Genomic DNA, 9570 nt, shown 5'->3' on the forward strand with positions numbered 1-9570 from the left:
CAAGGCTCAACAACAACGAGTACATGTATAAAGAAATAAACAATTCCCAAGATAACATTTCAATATACATGGCTTGCATGAGGGCAAGCAACGAACACAAGTGATAGTAAGCTAGCTAAACATGAAATTCACTGTAATTTAAAACTTTCAAACTGAACTGTATAACTGAAATATTTAGTTATTTACATGCTTTATAATACATTCATTTACATGTCTCTATACATCAAAATGTCTCACATGAACTCAAAATGGTAAACTACTATACTCTGGTGTCAGCTAGCTAAGCTGCGGGGCTCTTGCCACGATCCTCGGCCACACCGCTCGCACTGGAACCTGTATGGTTAGTGGTATGAGAACTACTGAAAGTTCCCAGTGGGTTCGGCCGCCGACCCTGCCGACTCACCCACTAGGTCTATTTAGGCATATGTAGGCAAGAAAAGTAAAACAGATAGTAACCAACTGTACATGTAACTACTACAATGCCTGTACAAAGCTGAAAGAAATAATATATATGAAAACTGTAAATATGCATGCATATTGTAATATACCACTGCCCAATCAAACTAGCTAACCATTTGGTTAACTGCAACTCACCAACTCAATCCCTTGCGGGCCCTAAGCTGCCTCCCGACGGGACCGTCTGCTGGACATATACTTTAGTCCATGGGCAAATACTTTAGCCCATCATGTGACAACCTCCGGAGTGCACTGCTTGGGGGGAGCGACCACCACCAAGCTAAAAACAGACTATATGAGTAAGATCTGATCCTTACTGAAAGGATTTAACCAATAACAACTCCACACTTTAACTCTAACTAGCTCTTTATGCTAGTTTCACAATTTCATTTCCAATGTCGATGCTAACCAAATCTCTAGTCATGATGTCACCAAGTTCACTATTATTATAGTTCATACATTCATAGGGTTCTATGTCCACATTCTAAGGTTCACAATTCTCACTATTGATAGGAATTCACACTTTCACTTGCACAATGCCAAATACCCTATAATGCATGACTATAAATATAAATATGCTCAATGAATTATCATAGACATAAAAGGTGATTCAAAGATTTCAGATAGCACCACCCACCTGTAGTGGTGTCAACAACTAGAATCCACGTCTCGAAATGTGTCGACAATTAGCTCTTGCGACTCGGTGTAAATTGAACTAGAACGGTCTCTACCGTAATTAGCGCGTCGTCGACCTGTCGGAACGTCAATTTAGACTTTCGAGCAAGTTTAACTTTCATCCATAAAGGAATAAAAGGGGTTAAACTGGAGTTATTCTCACATTCTGTCAAAACTTGCATTTCAACTAAGAGCTTCTCAATGCCACTCAACCTCAATGCTGAAATTCAGCTTTTGCTGAATTTCAGCATTTGTGCCTCACAGTCCACTTTCAAACTCCCTAATTAACAGATTTCATTGCTGAAATCTATTTACTACAGCAGCAATTCTAGCTGTAACTCAACCTTAATTCATGTTAAACCATACTTATCTTAACTCCAACAACAATACTCTCCAATGCTGAAACTCCACTTATGCTGAATTTTCAGCATCTCCAATACTGAAATTCCACTTATGCTGAATTTTCAGTATCAACAATGCTGAAATTCCACTTATGCTGAATTTTCAGCATTTAATCTCTTCTTTGAGCAACTATTATAAGCATAGGACCATTGGTTCTAGTTAGCAAGAAATTTTGCTTTGAAGCCCTTTTTTATTCAGTTCAATACTAATCTCTGCACTAATGCAGAAATCCTATATCATGCTGGAATTTCAGCACTAATGCATCAACTTCACTCGGCCCATTACTCTCGAGTTTGCTAAATCTAGTAGCAGCACCCTTAACTTGAACAATTCTAAAGTAACCAATTTGGTTACAATCAAATTCTAAACATCTTACCTTAATTGAAGCTCTCCTTCAAGCTTCTTCTCAGCTCGGAACATCAACAGAAGCTTCACCAAAGCTGTAATTTCAGCACTTCTCACTTTCAGCTCAACTACTCAAAGCTCCAGATCTCAATCTGAATTTCAGCATTATGAAATCTTTTCATACTTCCTCTCTAAAGCTATTAATTGGCTACAATTAACTGTAGGATTCAATTTACCTTAATTAGATATAACATCAAGTTGTCCTCAGCTTCAAATGGTCCAATTCATCACTGCAGCAGCAGCAATAGCAGGAACTCCTATAGTTCCTCAGCACCAAAAGTCTCAGGTTACTGTTCGGCCACCTCTACCAGTTGGGAAACATCCAGGCTGCTACTTATGACTATAATAAGTCCAAATAAACATCATCTCTAAGGTAAATAATTCAGCTCAATTCTCTTTCAGCTCTAAATATGAAATTTCAGCAATAAGCCTCTTAATTTAATCCATTCTAAAGTGCTAATTGGACTATAATCCAATATGGAATGAGCTTACCTCAATTTGCTGCTGAATTAACTTACCCACATCTCCACAGGGCCACCTTTCAGCACTCTAATTCCTCCTCACAACTATAACCAAGATTAAAATTGGAAGCTCTATTAGTTATCATTTTCTTTAAATTATAATATCAACAACACCTAATCAGGGATAAGTATTGTTCTTACCTCAAACTTCAATTCCTTCTCAACTCTAATGGTCCAAAACCCTCCCTTGATTAGCAACTTCAGCAGCAAAACTTAACTCCACAAGCTTTTCTTCCTTGTCTTGCTCCTAGGCTGAGAAAAAGAAAAAGAGATGAAGGAATGGATGCAACTATGTTGATGGAAAGGAGGTCCCATACGTGTACATCCTCAGCTGAATGGGGATTAAGGGATAAGATCAAAAAATTGCTACTTAACCCTCCTACAAAGCTGAAACTGCATTGTAGCCTGCAGGTTTACAATTCAGTCCCTGCAGTTCGCAGTTTAGTCCCTGCAGACTTACAATATAGTCCCTACACTAACAACAAGCTGGCAGCAGCAAATTTAAAGCCTTTTTGCGCGTCTAGTTCGTTTCAAACACTCCTAATCACTTCCAATTCACGCCAAATAACCTCTACAAGTTGCCAAATTAATTTAGAAGCAATTAATTTTTCATTTTTACATCAATTTGGCCATTTTGACCAAATCGACTAAAATTTCAGCTTTCGAGTTGCAATGACAATTGGAGATCTTTAACCATTTCGATTCCATTCGTGTCTATTCTCACACTTCCAAAACATGTCAATTGCTGTTCTCAAATTACTAATTAAGTTTAGAAATACTTAATTTCCATTTTAGCATTATTGTGACCACTTTGATCACAATTAGCGTCTAATCAAATTTCAGCCTATTACATTTTCGCAGTGAGGGACCGGTCCCAGCTCGAGGAGACCGGTCCCCGAGAGCATTCCATCTCGGGCAGAAGGATTTCGCGTTCGGGAACCGGTCCTTGCCTGAGAGACCGGTCCCCGGGAGACCGGTCCTTGTCCGAGAGAAGGGTTCCCAAAAGTAGAGGTTTTGGGACTTAGCCAAATTTCGGCTATTTTCGTTGGGCCAACGTTCGGGAACCGGTCCCTGCCTGCCAGGGACCAGTCTCATCAGAGACCCCCGCAGCCCAGCCCGATGGGACCGGTCCCTCCCTGCCAGGGACCGGTCCCCGAGAGCATTTCTGCCCCAGTGCAGATTTTGCACTGGTGCTCTCGCGGACCCTACCTTAATGCACTTTATGCATTATAATTACCTTCGGACTTTCCGAAGCTTACACACTCGACAAATAGTCGATTCCAATCGAAGTCTAATCCCCGAATTTCGAGGATTCACTTTCTTACAGATCCAATCCTCTCCAACTGAGGATACCCTTTCAACTAGGAATAACCATGACTCGGGAAATCCACCAATCCCTATATTCATGTAATATACTAAACTTTCGCAAATTGCAGAGTTCGAGTGTGTGGAATGATATGTGGATTTATCCTACATGTTTTAAAAAGGGTTAGACAAGTTTTGGACAAGTTTGAGAGTGATTGGATTGTCGGAGACAAGAAATTGCATCGCTCCTACGAAATTTGGCCATTTTCGCATTGTGTACCGGTACAGGCATTATGCTGTACCGGTACAGCAAGCAGCAGAGGCAGTAGCTGCGTGGCAAGTAGGCCATTTTGGTCTTTTAGCATTCCTAACCTTATCTCCTTGCCCCAGCACGACTCCTGGAGCATCTTGGAAGGTAGTAGAACTCAGAGCAGGGTTCTTGTCCCTCTCCTACTCTCTCTCTCTAGGGTTTTTCTCTCTCTATATAGGAATCGGCGATTTTGCCCGTTTTCGTCGCCTCGCTCGTTCTTCGCTGTTTGCGGGTGTCGCTGAGCCTTCATGGACATGTGAAAGAGTGTTTTGGAAGGCTTTTCACAACTCTGAACCAGTAGTTCACTGGTTGGAGACCCGAGAAGGTAATTGACTCAATTTTTCCATTAATAACGTTGAGTTGAGTATAGATTTTAGGTTTTTGCTTTCCACTGTTTTAATCTGGGATTTCAGCAGTTAAAGATTGGTTAATTAGCTGTGAATTAACCTTCTTAGATCAGGGATAAGCTATCTGTCACGCCCCGGGACCGACACCAATTTGGCCCGACCCGAGCACGTCAAACAGACGCCGAACGGACAGAGTTTTCCNAGAGGGTGAAAATGAGAGAAATCCCTCATTTACCCCAATACATAGCCTATTGGGTTGCAAAATTGCAGCTAAACCCCTCAACTTTCACTTTAATACACTGCCCGAACTGGGCATTCCGCGCAGGCGGGGACCGGTCTCTACTTCAGGGACCGGTTCCCGAACGTCGTCCCAGCGCAGCCAGAGCTGCTGCGCGCAGTGCAACCGGTCTCCCCTTATGGGACCGGTCTCTCGGGGACCGGTCTCTCAGGCAGGGACCGGCTCCCGAGAGCTAATTTCTCAGGACTTAGCTGATTTTTCGGCTGTCTCATTTCATACGCGTTCGGGGACCGGTCTCTCCCACCAGGGACCGGTCCCCGAGAGCTGAAAACCTGCAGAATGCAGATTTCACCACTTTAGCTGTCGAAAACCTCCCGTAACTCACTTTTAACCATTTTAACACCTTCGGACTTTCCGAAGTGTACCGTTCTCGCACTTTGGTCAATTTGACTAAAGTTCGACATTTTTATTTTCCGAATTTTCGGTATATTACAGCTAATTTTGAAGCTTAGTAGGGATAATTAGTTCACTATGAAGTTATTTCGGAGCTATATGCGAGTTGTTTGAGCGACCTAATGCAGTTTGGAACTGATTCCTTTGCAGCAGGTTTTCGAATCATTTTGAGCTAATTTGTTGACCTTGGGGACTAGTCTAGACGTGTTCTAACCTGAGGTAAGCAGGAATTTCGGTTAGAAAACTGAATTCACAAGATTCCGACTATATTATTAGTAATTGATGACTTTATTGCCGTTTTGGAAATAGTTCCCAGCGGGCGTGCAACGGACCTTCGGATTACGTCCGGCTGATGCGTAAGGGATTTGGGAAGCTTAACTTGAGGTATTTATTGAGCCAAAATAGGAATTTAAGCTATTCCTATGTACTAAGTGCAATTACGCCGAAATTGGACCTTTCGGTTGAAGTTTTAATACGATATTCATACCTTGTGCTCAGCAGGATTGAGACCTAGTGGAGCTGATCCTGGGGATTCCTTTGGACTGATTTGAGCTTAGTTCGAGGTGGGTTTGACCTAACCAGAGCAAGTGAAGCTCCCCTATGTTCTATATGTATCTATAGAATAATCGCATAGGTGCATTTAGTGATTATGTGATTGATAGAGAATTTGGAATATGTCACCGTAATGTTGATGCTTAAGTAGAATGAAATATCTATAAAGTAGAGAACATATATACATGAAAGTATTTATATTTATATTCAATTCAGTTGAATGACTTATGAACAAGTGTAGGATGCACTTATAAAAACAATGACATTAACTCTAAAGTAGAGAACCATGACATGCTTTGGGACTATGTTGGTAGGGCCATGATAGTGAAAAGATTCTAATGCCAGGTGTAAATTAGCATTACTCTTGCATGCTTACTAAACTAGTGGACTCTAGTTGTTGTTAATATTTGTTATATTGAAATGCCGATCAAGGATCGAGACTGAGAACAATACAAGTTGGAAAGTGATGATTGAGACATATTTAGCTTTAGATTTGCTTGCTTGCCATCGTGCTCATTCGCACACGCTTGTGAGGGTCGCTCCCTACAAGCCGGCACTCCGGAGTTGGCCTACGCGACAGTTGCTCGCCCGTGCGGGATTGGGTGCCGAAGTGGATTGCCGTGGGGAGTGTACACTACCACGGGGCCATTAGGCGCGGCGCAAGCTGGACTACCTTGAGTAGATCCTTGTGAATGAAGGAAAGTGCTAAAGAAAATTGGACCGTAATGAATGATTACCAGTTACAGTGTATAGTAGTTACTTACACATTTATGCTTATGTTCATGCTTATCATAGTTGCTATGCTTCTATTATTCAGTTGATTCATTACTGTTGAGACTATGATTACATGTTGCTTACATGCTCATTACCTGTTAGCATTGCATAATTATATATCATGCAATTACTGCTTTCGCTTTCATTTAGTACATCATGAGCCTAGTGGTGTAATTCGCCGAGGCTGGCGGCTTACCCACTGGGAACTATTGTTAATAGTTCTCACGCCCTTTTTATTGTTGTTTTTACAGAGCCATCTACAGGAGAGGCTAGGGATCGTGGCAAGGGAGTCGCGTCTAGCTAGACATTGCTAGGAGCGTGCTAGTCGATCACCTTGCTACTCGGGCTACGGCCGAGGGTGATGTCCCTATGTATAGAGAAACCACCATTGTACCTACTTTTTGCATACCCGTGTTGTATATTTACTGTTGAACCAGATGTTATAGTTGTGATACTTTCTCTTTCAGTTGAGATTTTGGACTGTGCACGCTTTGCTGCTACTATTGCTAGTATTATCGACTTATACTTTGCTCTGATATCGGGATAGGATTCTTCGATATTTTTCTCCTATCGATTTGCAAATTGTAGACGCCTTATATACTGTAGGTGTATGGCGGGTCTGTCCACGTACCGGATATGCTTCCGCTGGTACCCGGGCGTGACAATTCATCATGTCATAAGTGTCTCTACTACACTAGTTCCAAATGCCCCTCGATCTACTTAACATTCTACTTGTCCACATCGAGTTTTATAGTCTACATGTCCTTATTTTCCAATGTCGAGTTCTCTAATCAACCTAGAGTTATCGACCCAAGTTCAACATGCATATGTCAATTAACATAATCCGCAATATATATCAACATGCATAATTCATAAAACATAATCCACCATATGTCATTATGCATTTCATCTATCATATGCAATATGTCATCAAGCATTTCATCTAGCATATACAATATGTCATCATGCATATATTTTCATCTAGCATCTCATCTAGTAGATTCCAATGGAGGCAACATCATCTAGTAAAATATGACTCATGTATTCACATAGCATCATTCTCATGCATTCATCTAGCATTTAATTCATGCATTCATCTANATCATATGCAATATGTCATCAAGCATTTCATCTAGCATATACAATATGTCATCATGCATATATTTTCATCTAGCATCTCATCTAGTAGATTCCAATGTAGGCAACATCATCTAGTAAAATATGACTCATGTATTCACATAGCATCATTCTCATGCATTCATCTAGCATTTAATTCATGCATTCATCTAGCATTTAATTTATACATTCATCTAGCAATTAATTCATGCATTCATCTAGCGTATAATTCATTATATGCATCAATAACAAAACCACATTCCATTTCGACATGGAAGCGAGCTAATAACTTTGGTGAGCATAACCCACCTCTTAACGCTCTCCGATTGCTCATCGACACTTGCAATCGGCCTCCCACGGCACTCGTTGTCCGATTCGGCTCGAACTCGCAAACGATCACCAACCGCGCATCAATCTGCAACTTAGAGGCGTTTGGGATCCTTCCCTAACCTCCAATTAGAGAACCATAGGGTTAAATTAGATCAAAACCCTCCAAATCTCAAAACCCCCATTTCTAGCCATAGCATAAATATAACCTCCAAATAATCCAAAACTCATGGAGAAAATATGCTAGATATACACTAGAGATCATTAGAACCTTATACATGAAGGATTTAATCAAATCCTAAACACTTACCAAAATGCGAACGCTGAGACGGAAGCACGCTGCTCAACCGGGCGCACAAAAGCTCGATCCGTCGCCTCCCATGCGTTCCCAAGGTTCTTCTCCACCAACCCTCCAATTTTTAGAAAGAGATGTAGAGAGATAAGGAAGATATCTAGAAAGAGAGGAGAGGTACTTCTCTCTCTACATATGTGTGGGTGTGTGGGTTGTAGGCTGTGGGAGAAAGGAGGAAGAAGAAAGGGGTGTTGGCCTCTTTTTAAAAGCAACTCTCCCACAATTACAATCAGCCCCCTACTATTTCTGGGCTGTTTTCGGGCTTACGGTCCGAACCCTGGTAGCTAGAGTCCAGACCCTGTAGGTCCAGACAACCAGCAATTTAAGGACTTAGCCAAATTTCAGCCTTTTCCATTTCTTTTTCGTTTTTGCTCGTTTTCGCTCTGTGGGTCTTCGATTCACTTCTAATCGTACCGAGACCCCCAAAACATGTTTTCGATCGTGTTTAAACCATCTTTTCATCCACGCCTTATCGGATTTCGGCCAAGATCCAATCATAGCTTTTTAGGTTCCGTTTTCGCGCCCAACGCGTACCGAAAACACCCGAACGCACTACAACAATTAGGCTATATAGCGACATTTTTTTTGTGACAGATAGTAAAAATGTCGCTAAATAAAATATTTAGCAGCGATTTCTAAATCTGTCACTATTTATTTTCTTACGGCATTTCGCAATTTTTTTTGTGGCTAATATACTGCTGCCACTAATTAACCTATGTTAGTTATTTCGCGAATGATTCGCAAATTATTCGTGAATTTTTGAAAAAAATGAATAAAACACTTGAATCCGATTTTTTTTTCTAAAAATTCAAAAAAAAAGATGATTTTTTGGTCAAAAATAATTATTCGCGAATAATTCGGAATCGTCGAATTAGTCGCACAAAAAAACAGCGTTCGCGGCTTACAGGCCGCGGCTCGCCCAAAAGTTCTAGGGATGTCAACGGATCGGGTTTGGGTTGGGTTTTCAAAAATCCGAACCTAAAAACCAAATTAAAACCCGAGCCCAGATCCGAACCCAGCGGATTTTAAAAATCAATACCCATATCCATACCCGACTAAAAATCCGAAATTCGAATCCGGACTCGAACCCGATAGGTTTTAAAAATCTATACCGTTGGATGAAAATCTAAGGGATAAAAATTATTAAATATTTATATATTTTATAAATAAATAAATAAAAATAATATATGTATATATATATCTTGGGACTTCTAATATATATGCATTTTATAAATACTCTATATTATATTTAATAATTTACAGGTAAGTAAAATTATTGGNATATATATATATATATATATATATATATAATTTATTTGGGTTTGGATTTGGGTTAG

The 9570-nt window shown here is 40.5% G+C and overlaps 1 long non-coding RNA gene across 3 annotated transcripts; it reads right to left on the reverse strand.

Moving 5' to 3' along the window:
* Positions 275–2761, reverse strand: LOC109708623. Of its 3 annotated transcripts, none has more exons than XR_002215794.1 (6): positions 2601–2761; positions 2431–2504; positions 2115–2278; positions 1910–1973; positions 1094–1208; positions 275–333 (listed from the first exon to the last, which is right to left on the reverse strand). It is a non-coding gene; the product is annotated as an uncharacterized LOC109708623 (long non-coding RNA). The 3 variants fall into 3 exon arrangements; XR_002215791.1 differs by having other exon boundaries at positions 1910–2030; XR_002215793.1 differs by lacking the exon at positions 275–333 and adding an exon at positions 459–736 and having other exon boundaries at positions 1910–2030.

Source organism: Ananas comosus, linkage group 4, assembly GCF_001540865.1.
Source record: "Ananas comosus cultivar F153 linkage group 4, ASM154086v1, whole genome shotgun sequence".
In the NCBI taxonomy this organism is placed as follows: domain Eukaryota; kingdom Viridiplantae; phylum Streptophyta; class Magnoliopsida; order Poales; family Bromeliaceae; genus Ananas; species Ananas comosus.